This window comes from Dendrobates tinctorius, unplaced genomic scaffold (genome assembly GCF_039654945.1).
Source record: "Dendrobates tinctorius isolate UK_male_01 unplaced genomic scaffold, ASM3965494v1 ptg000013l, whole genome shotgun sequence".
Classification (NCBI taxonomy): Eukaryota; Metazoa; Chordata; class Amphibia; order Anura; family Dendrobatidae; genus Dendrobates; species Dendrobates tinctorius.
Genome location: NW_027361681.1, coordinates 18,243,304 through 18,261,264, shown reverse-complemented (window position 1 = coordinate 18,261,264; position 17,961 = coordinate 18,243,304). Strand labels below are relative to the sequence as shown.

The following is a 17,961-nucleotide window of genomic DNA, read 5'->3' as shown; positions in this document are numbered from 1 at the left end:
GTTTCACAGAATTTTACAACAATCTGTAAAAATGAAAAAAATATATAGTAGTTTTCGACCACATACCCCCATATGTGGTCAAAGACTACTTTGAGGCACAGTGCAAAGTTCAGAAGGGAAGAAGCGCCATATTGGAGTTCAGATTTTGCTGGACTGGTTTGAGGGTGCCATGTCACAGTAGCAGAGCCCCTAAGGTGCACCAAAGTTTGCACAGAGTCTAGAGCATGGAGCAGATACCAGGAGACAGGCCAATACATCAGTAGACGTGGAGGGGAGCCGTAGGAGGGCAACAATCATTCAACAGGACTGCTACCTCCTCCTTTGTTCAAGGAAGAACAAAAGGATCAGTGCTAGAGCCCTGCAAAATGACTTCCAGCAGGCCACTAATATCCATGTTTCTGCTCAAACTGTCAGAAACAGACTCCATGAGGGTGGTATGAGGGCCCAACATCCACAATTGGCTGTTGTGCTTACAGCCCAACACCATGCAGGTCGATTGGCATTTGCTAAGGAACACCCTCATTGGCAGAGGTACCCCGACTGCCATTAGGTACCAGGATGAGATCCTCAGAACCATTGTGAGACAATATGCAGGTGAGGTGGGCATTGGGTTCCTTCTGATGCATGACAATGGAAGGCCTCATGTGGCTGAAGCGTGTCAGCAGTTCCTGCATGATGAAGGCATTGATGCTATTGACTGGCCTACCCATTCCCCAGACCTGAATCCAATCGAGCACATCTGGGGTATTATTTCTCGTTCCATCCACCAATGCCACATTGGACCACAAACTGTCCAGGAGTTGACTGATGATTTAATTTAGGTCTGAAAGAAAATCCCTCCTCATCAGGAGCATTCCCAGGCATTGTAGGGAGGCCATCCAGGCACGTGTAGGCCACATACACTACTGAGCATTGAGCACCATTTCCTTGATGCATTCCCACTGAAGTTGGATCAGTCTGTAATTTGATTTTCCACTTTGATTTTGAGTATCATTCCAATTCCAGACTTCCATTGGAGATTATTTTTTGACGATTTTGCGTGTTTTATTGATCTCAACACACACCACTATGTAATGAATAAAGATTTGCAACTGGAATATTTCATTCAATGATATCTAGGATGTGGTATTTTAGTGTTCGCTTTATTTTTCCGAGCAGTGTGTATATATACAGGGTGGGCCATTTATATGGATACACCAAAATAAAATGGGAATGGTTGGTGATATCAACTTCCTGTTTGTGGCACATTAGTATATGGGAGGGGGAAAACTTTACAAGATGGGTGGTAACAATGGCAGCCATTTTGAGTGTCACATGACCCTCTTCCCATTGAAAAAAATAAAGTTGGTTCCAAAATGGCCGACTTCAAAATGGCCACCATGGTCACCACCTATCTTGAAAAGTTTTCCCCCTCCTATATATATACATATATACACACACACACACTAGCTGAAGAGCCCGGCGCTGCCCAGGCATAGTAACTAACTGTGGTTATTTATAGCCAATTATAATTATCCTCCATCCCATAGTCCCATGCCCATATACCCATCATACATATCCACGATCCCATAGGCCCGTGCCCATATACCCATCATACATATCCTCCATCCCATAGTCGAGTGCCCATATACCCATCACACATCCTCCATCCCATAGTCCCATGCCCATATACCCATCACACATCCTCCATCCTATAGTCCCTTGCCCATATACCCATCATACATATCCACGATCCCATAGGCCCGTGCCCATATGCTCATCATACATATCCTCCATCCCATAGTCGAGTGCCCATATACCCATCACACATCCTCCATCCCATAGACCCATGCCCATATAGCCATCACACATCCTCCATCCTCTAGTCCCATGCCCATATACTCATCATACATATTCGCCATCCCATAGTCGAGTGCCCATATACCCATCACACATCCTTCATCTCATACTCCCATGCCCATATACCCATCATACATATCTTCCATCCCATAGTCCCGTGCCTATATACCCATCATACATATCCGCCATCCCATAGTCCCGTGCCCATATACCCGTCATACATATCCTCCATCCCATAGTCCAGTGCCCATATACCCATCACACATCCTCCATCCCATACTCAACCATTATGACATCATAGTGAGTGGCGGGGCTTGCAACCTATGATGACATCAGCGTCGCCATGGCAACCATTATGACATCATAATGAGGGGCGGGACTTGATACACACACTTTTTCCCCCCATTATGTATATCGGGGCAAAATTGTTTGGTGATTTGGAACACGCGGGGTCAAAATTTTGCCTCACAACATAGCCTAAGACACTCGCGGGGTCCAGACGTGTGACTGTGCCAAATTTTGTGGCTGTAGCTGCGACGGTGCGGATGCCAATCCCGGACATACACACATACATACACACACTTGAGCTTTATATATTAGATATATATACAGTGGGGAAAAAAAGTATTTAGTCAGTCAGCAATAGTGCAAGTTCCACCACTTAAAAAGATGAGAAGCGTCTGTAATTTACATCATAGGTAGACCTCAACTATGGGAGACAAACTGCGAAAAAAAATCCAGAAAATCACATTGTCTGTTTTTTTTTCATTTTATTTGCATATTATGGTGGAAAATAAGTATTTGGTCAGAAACAAGCAATCAAGATTTCTGGCTCTCACAGACCTGTAACTTCTTCTTTAAGAGTCTCCTCTTTCCTCCACTCATTACCTGTAGTAATGACACCTGTTTAAACTTGTTATCAGTATAAAAAGACACCTGTGCACACCCTCAAACAGTCTGACTCCAAACTCCACTATGGTGAAGACCAAAGAGCTGTCAAAGGACACCAGAAACAAAATTGTAGCCCTGCACCAGGCTGGGAAGACTGAATCTGCAATAGCCAACCAGCTTGGAGTGAAGAAATCAACTGTGGGAGCAATAATTAGAAAATGGAAGACATACAAGACCACTGATAATCTCCCTCGATCTGGTGCTCCACGCAAAATCCCACCCCGTGGGGTCAGAATGATCACAAGAACGGTGAGCAAAAAAACCAGAACCACGCGGGGGGACCTAGTGAATGAACTGCAGAGAGCTGGGACCAATGTAACAAGGCCTACCATAAGTAACACTACGCCACCATGAACTCAGATCCTGCAGTGCCAGACGTGTCCCACTGCTTAAGCCTGTACATGTCCGGGCCCGTCTGAAGTTTGCTAGAGAGCATTTGGATGATCCAGAGGAGTTTTGGGAGAATGTCCTATGGTCTGATGAAACCAAACTGGAACTGTTTGGTAGAAACACAACTTGTCGTGTTTGTAGGAAAAAGAATACTGAGTTGCATCCATCAAACACCATACCTACTGTAAAGCATGGTGGTGGAAACATCATGCTTTGGGGCTGTTTCTCTGCAAAGGGGCCAGGATGACTGATCCGGGTACATGAAAGAATGAATGGGGCCATGTATCGTGAGATTTTGCATGCAAACCTCCTTCCATCAGCAAGGGCATTGAAGATGAAACGTGGCTGGGTCTTTCAACATGACAATGATCCAAAGCACACCACCAGGGCAATGAAGGAGTGGCTTCGTAAGAAGCATTTCAAGGTCCTGGAGTGGCCTAGCCAGTCTCAAGATCTCAACCCTATAGAAAACCTTTGGAGGGAGTTGAAAGTCCGTGTTGCCAAGCGAAAAGCCAAAAACATCACTGCTCTAGAGGAGATCTGCATGGAGGAATGGGCCAACATACCAACAACAGTGTGTGGCAACCTTGTGAAGACTTACAGAAAACGTTTGACCTATGTCATTGCCAACAAAGGATATATCACAAAGTATTGAGATGAAATTTTGTTTCTGACCAAATACTTATTTTCCACCATAATATGCAAATAAAATGAAAAAAAAAAAACAGACAATGTGATTTTCTGGATTTTTTTTTCTCAGTTTGTCTCCCATAGTTGAGGTCTACCTATGATGTAAATTACAGACGCCTCTCATCTTTTTAAGTGGTGGAACTTGCACTGTTGCTGACTGACTAAATACTTTTTTTCCCCACTGTATATATACACACATATATGTATATATGCTGGTGCATTGCAATGCATTAGAACAGCAATAAGAGTGCTGAAAGTGAAAGTCCTATAGAGGGACTAAGTAAAGAAGGTAAAAAATTTGTTAAAATATATTATATATAATGTAATGTATATATATTGTAGTGTCCTTGCTGTGTAGTGAGAAGGTAGTGACCTTGGAAAGTTCAAAATAATGTCTTGTTTAATGTACAGCGTACTCACAAACAGAAAGTAACAGCATTTCTATGCATTAGAACTGTCAGCCTGCTCTCACACAAACTTGTTAGATCATGCACTGAGCACAAGCTCGCTAGAGCATGGTGACCTGGATGTTGTCATGACAACATAGAGTCATCATGGCAACGAATGAGGGCCCCTGCAACGACATCACATGGTCGATGATCAGAGGGCAGAGGGGGTTAAAGGGCTGGGAGCGGTGCAGGCACTGCTTCTGGCACTGAGTTTCGGGTGTCAGCTGTCAGAATAGCTGAACACTAGCAGAAACCGCATGCGCAAAGCCCCTGCAAGCGCAAAATCGCCTGGACGTATCCATATGTCCAAGGTCATTAAGTCCCTGGATATGCCCATGATCGTGAAGGGGATAAACCACTCAAGTATTGCTTTGCCAGTATGCTTGGGGTCATTGTGTTGTTGGAAGGTGAACCTCTGTCCCATCTCAGTCTCAAATCACTGACAGACAGAAACAGGTTTAGCTCCAGAATATTACTGTATTTTGCACCATTCATCTTCCCTTCAATTCGGAGCATTTTCCCTGTTCCTGCTGCTGAAAAACATCCCCACAGCATGATGCTGCCACCACCATGTTTTACTGTGGGGATGGTGTTCTTGGGATGATGAGCTGTTAGTTTGGCACCAGCATAGCATTTATGTTGGTGGTCACAAAGTTCAATTTTGGTCTCATCTGATGACAGCACTTTCCTTCATACATTTGGGGAGTCTCCCACATGTCTTTCGGCATAAGGCAAAACGAGCCTTACAATTTTTGTGTAAAAGTAAAGGCTTTTTTCTGCCCACTCTTTCTTAAAGGCCACTTCTATGGAGCGTATGGCTTATTGTGGTCGTATGGACAGATATTCCAGTCTCTGCTTGGGACCTCTGAATCTTCTTCAGGGTTACCTTTGGTTTCTGTGCTGCCACTCTGACTAATGCCCTCCTTGCCTGGGCTGAGATCTTTGTTCAGCGGCCTTTTCTTAGGTTTGTTGTGGTACCATGTTCTTTCCCTTTGATGATAATGATTTTTCATGGTGTTCTGGGGAATAGTTGGAGCTTGGGATTATTTTTTTTATAACCCAACCCTGATTTGTACTTCTCAACAACTTTGTTGCTGAATTGTTTGGAGATCTCCTTGGTCTTCATGTTGTTGCTTGGTTGTGGTGCCTCTTGCTTAAAGGGAATCTGTCAACCTTTTTTTTGACTATTAGCTGCCAGCACTGACATCAGGGGCTTATCTACAGCATTCTGTAATGCTGTAGATAAGCCCCCGATGTAACTTGAAAGATAAGAAAAACACTTTAGATTATACTCACCCGGGGGGGGGGCGGTCCGGCCCGATGGGTGTCGCGGTCCGGTCCGGCACCTCCCATCTTCATACGATGCCGGCCTCTTCTTTTATTCCTGTCGTGTCTCCTGCGCAGGCGCACTGCTTTGCCCTGTTGAGGGTAGAGCAGAGTCCTGCAGTGCGCAGGCGCCGGGAGAGGTCTGGCGCCTGCTCACTGCAGTATTCTGATCTGCCCTCAACAGGGCAGAGCAGAGTGCCTGCTCCGGAGCCACGACAGGCAGCAAAGAAGAAGACATCACCGTTAGAAGATGGGAGGCGCTGGACCGGACCGTGACACCAATCGGACCGGACCGCCCCCTGGGTGAGTATAATCTAACTTGTTTTTCTTATCTTTCAGGTTACAACGGGGGGGGGGGGGCTTATCTACAGCATTACACAATTCTGTAGATAAGCCCCTGATGTCAGTGCCAGCAGCTAATAGTCGAAAAAAAGGGTGACAGATTCCCTTTAATGGTGTTGCAATGTCTGTGGCCTTTCAGAAAAGGTGTGTATATACTGACAGACCCAGTGACACTTAGATTGCACACAGGTGGACTTCCTTTCACTAAGCATGTGACTAATGAAGGTAATTACATGCACCAGAACATTTTAGGGGCTTCATAGCAAAAGGGGTGAATACATACACTCACTGGCCACTTTATTAGGTACACCATGCTAGTAACGGGTTGGACCCCCTTTTGCCTTCAGAACTGCCTCAATTCTTCGTGGCAGAGATTCAACAAGGTGCTGGAAGCATTCCTCAGAGATTTTGGACCATATTGACATGATGGCATCACACAGTTGGCGCAGATTTGTCGGCTGCACATCCCTGATGCGAATCTCCCGTTCCACCACATCCCAAAGATGCTCTATTGGATTGAGATCTGGTGACTGAGGAGGCCATTTGAGTACAGTGAACTCATTGTCATGTTCAAGAAACCAATCTGAGATGATTCGAGCTTTATGACATGGCGCATTATCCTGCTGAAAGTAGCCATCAGATGTTGGGTACATTGTGGTCATAAAGGGATGGACATGGTCAGCAACAATACTCAGGTAGGCTGTGGCGTTGCAACGATGCTCAATTGGTACCAAGGGGCCCAAAGAGTGCCAAGAAAAAATTCCCCACACCATGACACCACCACCACCAGCCTGAACCGTTGATACAAGGCAGGATGGATCCATGCTTTCATGTTGTTTACGCCAAATTCTGACCCTACCATCCGAATGTCGCAGCAGAAATCGAGACTCATCAGACCAGGCAACGTTTTTCCAATCTTCTACTGTCCAATTTCGATGAGCTTGTGCAAATTGTAGCCTCAGTTTCCTGTTCTTAGCTGAGAGGAGTGGTACCCGGTGTGGTCTTCTGCTGCTGTAGCCCATCTGCCTCAAAGTTCGACGCACTGTGCGTTCAGAGATGCTCTTCTGCCTACCTTGGTTGTAACGGGTGGCAATTTGAGTCACTGTTGCCTTTCTATCAGCTCGAACCAGTCTGCCCATTCTCCTCTGACCTCTGGCATCAACAAGGCATTTCCGGCCACAGAACTGCCGCTCACTGGATTTTTTTTCTTTTTCGGACCATTCTCTGTAAACCCTAGAGATGGTTGTGCGTGAAAATCCCAGTAGATCAGCAGTTTCTGAAATACTCAGACCAGCCCTTCTGGCACCAACAATCATGCCACGTTCAAAGGCACTCAAATCACCTTTCTTCCCCATACTGATGCTCGGTTTGAACTGCAGGAGATTGTCTTGACCATGTCTACATGCCTAAATGCACTGAGTTGCCGCCATGTGATTGGCAGATTAGAAATTAAGTCTTAACACACAGTTGGACAGGTGTACCTAATAAAGTGGCCAGTGAGTGTATATGTACATGGCAATTTTTAGTTATTTTATCCCATAAATTTAATTTATGTCTCTATTTTCTCATTTCACTTTAACAACTTAGACTATTTAGTGCTGATGCATCACATAGAAATCTGATTACAGAAATATTTAAACATTGGTTGTGATGTAACAAAATAGGTAAAAAGGTAAGGGGGTAAATACTTTTGCATGCCATTGTAGTGCTGCCACTGCTATACACTGCAAATAAAAAAACATAGTGCTCAATTACCACTACTATATATTGAATAAATACCACCATACGGTATTCAATTACAGCCATGATGCACTATAAATAAAAGTAATAAATATTACCATACAGTGCTCGTCTATTACCTATAGTATACACTGTAAAATAAGTAAATAACAACATACACACAGTGCTCAAATAATACCAACATACAGTGCTGGAATCACCTGTCATAAGTATGTCACCTCAACCTTGGAGACCTGGGGGCAGAAGATCACTGCACATTGTGAATGGCAGATTTTCCATGTAGCTTGTGTGTTTGGATACCATATTAAATTAATTTTGTTTCCTTTGGGGATGAAAAGGTTATGACCCTTTCTATTCTGGACAGAAACTTGCAGCTCCATTTACCTCCCCCTATAAAACCTGACCAGACCCTCTCTGTCTTGCTAGAGAAATCTTTGCTTTCTAGCTCCTTGAAGATGCTGTGCTGTATTGGAGATCATGTTGCTACTGGAGATAGTTGCGTGCTGTTTTTCGGTGAATGCTTTCCACATATTCCTGTTACAATTTGGTTGGTATATTCCTATCCATCCCTTTATACCCCTGTAACTATGAGGAGGGTTTGTATGTTTGTTGCTTTCTTTTACCCCTGTCTGTTCTATGTGTTGATACAATAACTTTCTTGTCCCAGGCCTCATGGGGGAGGGGACAGCTTAGTGAATAACTGGAGATCAGTAAGGTCAGAGACTTGGGCCTCTCTACTATCAAGAGTACCCCTTTGGCAGGGATAGTTAGAGTCCCAGTTCCAGGGACGATTTGAGGCCACCTCCCTTTACTGAAAGTCCATCACAGCGTGACACCACCAAACATTGCAAATGTAAGTAATAAATGCCACCAGGCATAAAGTGCTCAAATAATACCAACAACAGTGCTGCCTCCACTGTTATACTGTAAATAACAGCACACATACAGTTCTCCAATAATACTGACACACAGTGTTGCTGACAACACTAAAGCTGGTACTGCCTTCGAGAGTCAGAAGTAATGTCTGCTGGGATTGTAAGCTGCACATAACTCATCAGTAGACTTTTTGTCTTTCATTACTGTAGCTGTGGCTTAAATAAAGAAATGTATAAACAGAAGCCCTGTGCATTTATCCCAGCAGTTACACCGTCCCGTGCCACAAAATTAATTATAGTGTAATTCTTTGCTCTGAGAAAACACTGCTCAATTTCTGTGCATTATTTTTCTGCTATTAAAGGAAATGAACCAAAAGCACATTTACTGATTTTCCAGGTGGTAGAACAGCGGGGTGTGATGCATCTTAGAGCTTAGGCTAGTTTCACATTTGCGGACGGAGGGCTGCAGACTTCCTCTGTGAAGTCCCGCCCCTGCCGCACCTCCTCCAGTTGGCTCTGCCTATTTCTGCATGTGGCCTGCACACCCTATCTTTAACATTGGGTATGCAGGCCGTGCCGCAGTATGCGTATGCCGCCGCATGCGTTGTTTTGACGATGCGGCGCCCGCATAAAATTCCAACATGATGCGTTCTGCTCGGATCGCCGCACCATCAAAACGACACATGCGGCGGCATACGCATACTGCGGCACGGCCTACGTACCCAATGCTAAAGATAGGGTACGCAGGCCGCATGCAGAAATAGGCGGAGCTAACCGGAGGAGGCGCAGCAGGGGGCGGGGCATCACAGAGGAAGTCCGCAGCCCTCCGTCCATAAATGTGAAACTAGCCATACACTGATTTATTACTTCACCCCTCCCTCCACTGTACATTCTGACAAGTATCAATAGCAATAAGGGCTCTATAGGTTATAAATATAAAAATGTCTTGGTATCACATAATAGAATGGCAGTGCTACAAGTGACCTCAGTGGAGATGTAATAACAGGTTATTCTCGCTGCACACAGCTGAGCGAGTACTGAATATCATTTAGCCTCTATCCTTTGATGACGTCAGGTCTCTAGTGAAACATTTTGGGGAGGCTTTAGGGCAAATTTAGTTTACACTGGTCTTGTGTGCGTGGGTACTCAGAAGGGAATTAGGTAACGGCTGAACCATGAAATCCCTATAAACCACAATATAGGGCAAATGCACATGAATAAGGAGACGAGCACTGTAACTATGATCAGTAAGAGATAGGATAAACCTGATCTGCTCCTTTTGCACACTGACCTTTGTTAGGATTTTAAACAATTTATTTCTTTAAGCAGCTATTAAAGGTTGTGTTTTATGGTCTTTAGATGGGGTTTTTTGTTGCCTCAGGCAAGCTGTAATTAATGACACCATTGAGGAAACGGTAACTGTGGTTTTTCATCTAGTCCCAGCGTCCATAAGATAGCCAGAAAATCATATTGTATTATTTTACACATGGTAATTAATTAGCATTTTATTGCATGAAATAAATATTTGATACAGTAGAAAAGCATTTCTTGTAGTCTTTGACCAAGTTTGCACCCACTGCAGAAGAGATTTTGGCCCACTCCTCCATACAGATCTTCTCCAGACAACATTGATTTTCAACTCCCTTCAAAGATTTTCTATTGAGTTCAGGTCTGGAGACTGGATAGGCCACTCCAGGACCTTGAACTACTTCTTAAGGAAACACTCCTTAGTTTCTGGAAGGTCCACCCACGACCCATCTTTAATGCTTTTACTGAGGGAAGGAGGTTGATGGCCAAAATCTCACAATACATGACCTCATTCATCCTCTCTTAAATGCGGTGCAGTTATCCTGTCCATTTTGCAGAAAAGCACCCCCAAAGTATGATCTTTCCCCCACCATGCTTCACAGTTGGGTTGCACTTGCCACAGAGGTACTGCACTTCCTCCTGAGGTGTGGTACCCCACCATCCAGGTGAGTTGGAGGCTCCTAACCACGCTCCACTCGCATCCCACACAACATGGTAGTTCAGCAAAGCCATATTGCGGCTCCCTGCTTGGAGTGTAGCAGAGTGTTATGAATGAGTCACCATAGGAGGCAAAAAAAGAAATACTAGCTAAGTCCAGAAAACCAGAGAAGTTGGCAGCTATCGGATTGCAGACCCCTGAACCTATCAACAATAACTAGCAGTAGCCGTGGGGGGTTCCTACGGTGCCCTAGACCCCTCGATCACAGCCGGAGAACTACATAGCCTAAAGACAGAAAGGGAAATCTAAACTGCCCCAGAGCAGACCCCAAAGCAATAGGCAGCCCCCAACATAATGACGGTGAAGCAAGATGAAAAAACACTCACACAGATAGAAAGATAGGCTGAGCAAATGATGGGGCCCAAGCTAACTAGATAGGACAGGATAGAAAAGCTGCTGTCTGTAATCCGCCAAAACCCTATCAAAACAAGAGCCAACAGCTGATAGGAAAAAAAAGCCCTGAAGACGCTAGGCTTCAAAAAGACTATATCAGTACTCAGGTATTTTCTGAAGACAGAGCAAAAAGGAATTCAGCTCACCCCAGCAGGGAATGGCAGAAATAAAACAAAACCAAAACACAAATGCAAAAAGTAGAGCAGAATACTTAGCTTTTGAGGAGCAGGAACCAGACTGGTCTCCTAGAATCCCTCAGAGAGATCACCAGCAAGGCAGAAGGGCGTCGGCTGCCTTATATCCAGTCAGTAATTCCCGTCACCCAGTCATCATCATCCTGCCCAGGTGCTTGGTAATCAGCCTCACTACCTTCGTTCACCAGAAGAGGGAGTTCATCAGACCTCAATGGTGAAGGGGAAAATGAACTCACATCAGCAGAGCACCTTTGGTGGCTCCCTGCTTGGAACACGAAACGTGCTGGGAGGCGGGTGGAGTTTAGAATACATAAAGAGCGGGAAGGCTTAGGTTTTCAGTCAGTCAGTGAGTCAGAGAGAGTCACTCAGAGAGGAGTGAGGATGCCTGGAAGAGGGATGGAGGAAGGAGTGCTGCAGCTGCCTCAGTGATCTGAGCCAACTGGCACAGGAAAGGAAAGAAGGAGAAAGACATTTGACTGAAACCTGATCTTCTATGAGAGAGAGAGATTAGTACGGAACGAAGGAGTAAAAGGGAACAGAGAGGACATGGGTTAGAGGAGAACCCTGCCTAGAAGTCTAAGCGCAAGGCCGGGTCCCGGTCCCCGAGGTTGTATGGATACTGAAGGTCCTGCAGCAGACACTGGTGGAGTAGTGGGCTGTAGATGCACTACTCCCATCTAAGACTTGGGGGCACAACAGCAACGTGAATAGTGAGCCGGGACTCAGGAGAGAGGAGTCCCCGAAGCAGGCTACAGCTGTCTGCCGTACAAGTAGAGTTCTTGGGAACATCTGTCAGGAGGCACTCCAGTATAACTCAGTACTAGGAGTACTTCACACTTAAAGGCGCTATGAGAGGAGACTTTCGGAAAGGCACATGTTGGCGGAGTGTAGGAAGGGAGCATTCCATCTGATCTGGAGGTTGACTGAGTCCCTGACCCGGAGGACACGGCATGGAGGCAGGCATCAGTGTGTGCTACAGACTGAGTAACGCTTTGGAACTGCACGCCTCTGTTGTCCACCAATTATTCCTGCGCCAACACACCCTGTACCACTACATCTGGGTACCAGCTTCTACACCGCCTGTACCTCTCCTCTGCCCCTACATCTACACTGCCCTGGAGCTACAGCTCCACCTGAGGGGAGCTTCACCACCTTGGCTGCAACACACCACCAGCCCAAGAGGATTTGCATGCAGCGTCGGCCAACATCCCACTTGCCGAACACCACAGGTGGCGTCACGAACTATTCCATTAACTACAAACCACCATTCAACACCCCTGATTACTTGGGCGCCCAGGGCCACGGACCGGGTTACCACTGCTGTGACACATCCCCCTGACACCGGCCCGGTACCGAGTACCCCACGGCCCTGGGAGGGCGACCCAATTCTTCTTCCTCCAAACACGTCAAATGGAGTTCTATTTTGGTCTCATCTGACTACATGACCTTCTCCCTTGCCTCCTCTGGATCATCCAGATGGTCACTGGCAAACTTCAGATGGACCTGGACATGTGCTGGCATGAACAGGGAGACCTTGCTTGCCCTGCAGGATTTTAATTCATGACAGCATATTGTTTTACTAATGGTAATATTTGAGACTGTGGTCCCAGCTCTTTTCAGGTCATTGACCAGGTCCTCCCGTGTAGTTCTGGCCTAATATCTGACCTTTCTCAGAATCATCCTTACTCCACCATGCGAGATATTGCATGGAGCCCCAGACAGAGAAACACTGAAAGTCATCTTGTGTTTTTTCCATTTTCTAATAATTGTGCCAAGAGTTGTTGCCTTCTAACCAAGCTGCTTGCCTATTGTCCTGTTGCCCATCCCAGCCTTCTGCAGGTCTCCAATTTTGTCCCTGGTGTCCTTAAACAAACAAGAAAAATTATAGCCAGCTCACCCAGTTAGACGTCCTTAGTGGTTCTGCTCACTGCCAGGAAGCCGCACGGAGTTGTAATGGGAGAGGCACACCCATGTTGCAATAGAAACAAAAACCAGCAAATAATTCCAGCGGATGCTTCCTACTTGGCCATAAAATCCATTTTATTTTTATCTTTTAAAATAGTTCCATGTGGCAGAAACCCAAATATATACAGGGGGTCAGAAGAAAAAAGGGCACACTGCTGCTTTATGCGTGCAGACTACGCGTTTCGACCTTACTAGGTCTTCTTATAGGAGAAGAAGACCTAGTAAGGTCGAAACGCGTAGCCTGCACGCATAAAGCAGCAGTATGCCCTTTTTTCTTCTGACCCCCTGTATATATTTGGGTTTCTGCTACATGGAATTTTTTTAAAAGATAAAAATAAAATGGATTTTATGGCCAAGTAGGAAGCATCCGCTGGAATTATTTGCTGGTTTTTGTTTCTGGTGTCCTTAAACAGCTCTTTGGTCTTGGCCATGGTGGAGGTGTTGGAGTGTGTTTGATTGTGTGAACAGGTACCTTTTATACAGGTAACGAATTCAAACAGGTGCAATTAACACAGGTAATGAGTGCAGAGTAGGAGGGCTTCTTAAAGAAAAGCTAACAGGTCTGTGAAAGCCAGAATTCTTGCTGGTTAGTAGGTGATCAAATACTTATTTCAAGTTTATTATGTAAAAATGTCTCTCACAGTTGAAGTGTACCTATGTTAAAAATTACAGACCTCTCCATTCTTTGTAGGTGGGAAAACTTGCAAAATCGACAATGTATCAAATACTAATTTTCCCCACTGTATATGAAATACATTTAAAAAAAATGTAGAAAAATAGGCAGAAAAAAAATCCAGCTTTCTCCTACTAGTTTTGTGCTTATCGAAAATAAAAAAAAAGTGTCTGATATATAAAAATGATTGTTATGGAAAGGTGAACAAATTTAAAAATGTACTTCAGTCTTCCTTTTAAAAATGGTGGTTTTAAAAATTAATAAATAATAAAAAAAAAAAAACTGAGAAAAGCATATATATTCACTTTTGTTTTACTGATACTGGCAAAAAGAGAGTATGAAAATAACAAAAATTACATCAACATACTTCATGAAAAAAAGTATTACAAAATTATTTGAATATCCGAATCCAAAAAAAATTTACAGCTCTGTGAGAAAAACCCTGAAAATATACTTGGTCAGGAACAGGGGTTAATAGCCCGGTCTTGAACTGGTTAAACATTGTTTTACATGATAACAGGTTGTAGACAATTGTTCATTTTCTGATGACACAATCCCTTTAAGAAAGCAGATCAGGCAGATCAGTGGGCATTCTCCTAGTGGTTTAGGACTAGGTCAGATAAGGCGTCAGCTTTATTTGTGGCTGTGGTTTTTTCATGATGTCGTCACCTACAGGGAGCGACAGTACGTTTTTCTTTGTCTATGTTTATTTTCTAATATTCGTTTTTACTCTAATCCCATACATCACCGCATGTACAAAGAATCTCATCCTAATTCATGTACATGTTGCCTCCCTCACCCGGGGGCACATACTTCATCTACCAAATGTTATTTTTGTGCCGGTATACAATGGTTGATAATGCAGTCGCATTTTCTCTTGTTATAAATGGCGTAATCATTTAAGAGCAGGTGTTAAACAGAGAGGATTATGGGAGGGAAATAAAATAACCAGACAGGGTAAATCTCCAGACAGCGTCTGCCACTTTACCGGGTCTATATAATGCCATATTGTCGTCAGGAGGTCACCAAGGTCAGACCTCTTCCTGCTGTAACATATGTAACCTGACATATGTATCTATATATAAAATCCGGAAATGGAACGCCAAGTAGATGTCCATCCATCCCGATGACGTGTTCTAGTATGTTGCTTAGGAACCAGAAGATACTATGTAACAAATGCAAATTATAGACACTAATTTAAATTGCCGAGATAGATCTCTTAGCAAATAGATGCTTGTACAGGTCCCTGAATCCTGCCGACTGCTCAGAGACATGCTTTTCTTCTATGGGAAGGCTGAGTCATGGAGCTTATAATGTACTGCATGATATTAAGATTTACCAAATAAATATAATGATAGACAGATAAAAGATAAACAGATCAATATGTTATACATTAAGCTTTATTGGCAAGAGCAAATACATAATAATACGTAATGACATTGGTAAAGCAAGTGGAAAATAAGGAATTGAAGGATAGGGACTGTGGGAATGAGGGATAGGGGCACATCCAGGATAAGGACTGTCTGTAAATATCTGTTCTATATTCTCTCTGTATTTCCCCCACAGACAAAAACAGTTGCCTAATTGTCTAAAGAAAGCTGGGGCAACAGCATCAAAAGCAAACATCTCCAGAATCTCCATGGAAAATCCTTTTAAGAACAAAAACAAGCCACTTGAATCACAAGAAGCACATTACTCCTTAGTATCAGATGTTTTCTACTGCAACCCTCTGCAATAACATTAAAGTTCCTTGCTCATCTTAACCCTCGCATCTACGACCCCAGCCTTCATCTCCTTTTAAGAGTATGCATTAATACGCCCCTCTGGTCGTATAGAGAGTGGTGATGTCACCGTAGCTCCATATCGTCCGTTACCTTCGTCTTGAAAGCATCATAAACACCGTGGGCTGAAAAAGATTCATCAAACATAATCCTAAACTTTCGACCGATTTAACAACAATTTAGAGAAAAAAGTTTCAAAAGATGGAGAAAAATGAAAACGTCAGTCCATAATTATGGTAAACATACTGTAATCATGCCTCGTCTGCATAGAACATAAAACACGAAATTGCAACAGTTACATCTAAAAACAAAACAATTCCTGTAAATGAATTTTCATTTTAAAATAGTTTCCTAATACCGAATCAGGGTGCATTTTAAACCCCAATCCCCTCTTATATATTCACATTGTGTATTCATAGAGTAAACTTTGGATCCAGACTATGGGGGGTAACTTCATTTCTATACATTTTTATTAATATCACTAAATCACACAGCAAATGGTGACATCAATCAACCTTTTTCTGCACATTTACCACAGTCATTTTCTTTGAAGCATGCCAATTTTTTTAATGAGCAAAATACATTAGTAAAATGGGTCTCTGTAGGTAAATGGGGTTATTGCTATAACATGTGGTGTATAAACTATAGGTAACAAAGGGTCTTATAGGAAATATTTCAAGTCAACCTGAGTTAGACACTTTCTAAAGTGCCCACCTTGGTAGCTATTTTTTTAGATAGTGAAGATTTCATTTTCTAGTTGAGAAAATAGTCTATGCAAGATCCAGTTGCCTCTGGTTGAAGTTATGCTTGACATGCCTGACAGACAGTCATTCACAACTGGCAGGTTATATAGACAGCACAAGTCATACTTCCAGAAACAAATCTACTTCCTCTGCTCCATCCTTCTTTGTGCCCGACTCGGTTCCTATGTTTTTAAGGACATTAGGGTCCATGTGTCATGGTCACGTGTGTCTGGGTGCAGGTGTTACCGCAAGGCGAACCCATAACACACGTGACCCTGGATACAGCGCCTCCAGTGGGGCGAATTTAAATAATACGTGCAGGTGGATACGCCGCCTCCACCTGGCGGATTTAGGTATTACACGCCATGCATACATATCTGGAAACACCACCTCCAGTAAGGCGCATTTAAATAATAAGGGGGGAACCTGGGTAACTTTAACAATGGTGGGCCCTGCAATAGGGAAAAGGGAATTGGAGACCTCCTGAGCTCCCCTGAGCCAGTGTCCCTGCACTCCTAACGTTCCCTATGCCGGTTTCGCACCGGGCGCCGCACGCGTACCTTAACGCCCTTGCTCACCCTGACCCTAAACCCTCACTAGGGAATGGGTCGGTGCGGAGACTAATCCCACCACTGCACTAATAACACACATGAGGAAAGAGACAATACAGGGGAAACACCACTTAGCTTTGCTCTGTTGCGTGCGCTCCTAGCAACAGAGCCCTCCACCTGAGTGCATCTTCTCCTCCACCCGGATCCATCACCATAACAGGATCCTTCACCTTAGTGCAACCTTGGAGCAGAGTCCAACACCAGTTGCAGCTGCTTAGAACCAGAGTCCCAAGGACGAGTTCAGCTGCTGACACGAAGTCGAGCATGCTTGAGTCCAGCTCAGCGGCCAAGTCCCACATGGTGAGTGCCACTCTCCATAGTCGCCACTCCACCAGCCCATGCAGACACTTCCCGCTGACACCATCACTGCGACCCCACCACGCCATGCCAGCCCTTCGTCCAGACACCATAGCTGCAACACGTCCCCCCTGGCTAAGCTGCGCAGGACTCCTCACCAGCTCCATCCTTCATCCAGGCTCTCCAAAAACAGAGTGGACACAAACTCACAATATCACAGGCAGTGATTGCACACCTCTAGCACACCTTTATAGGATGTCACACCTGATACCTAATTAAGTGCACAAAAACCCAAAGTGCAATACCACAACCACCACCGGGGACAGTCAAAACACCTTTGAACTTAACCAAAGTAAAAAAGTTCACTTTGTGCTTTTAATACTGCCAGATTCAACACTGGATCATGACAGTACCCCCTCCTTAATGAGGGGCCTCTGGACCCTCAAGACCACCCCTCATTAGGGAAACACCTACAGCGGGGACGCCCAGATCCTGAGTTCACCCCACCATTACCTGACACTTCAGGTTCATGACAAACACCGCTGGTATTGGCAATACATGTTCATTTTGGAGGCACCACTCATCTCCACAGCGCCGACCTGGGGAACGAGATTATGTATGTGTATGTATGCTAAGAGCTGATCAGACTCCACAACACATTTCCAAGATGTTTTTT

General features: G+C 44.4%; 1 long non-coding RNA gene across 1 annotated transcript in view; it reads right to left on the bottom strand.

The window, feature by feature from the left end:
- Nucleotides 1-17,495, bottom strand: part of LOC141067557 (uncharacterized) — a 64,361-nt gene extending 46,866 nt beyond the window's left edge. Inside the window, exon 1 of the long non-coding RNA XR_012226452.1 lies at nt 17,444-17,495. This is a non-coding gene — a long non-coding RNA (uncharacterized lncRNA). The remainder of the gene's footprint in view (nt 1-17,443) is intronic.
- Between the last annotated feature and the right edge of the window lie 466 nt (nt 17,496-17,961).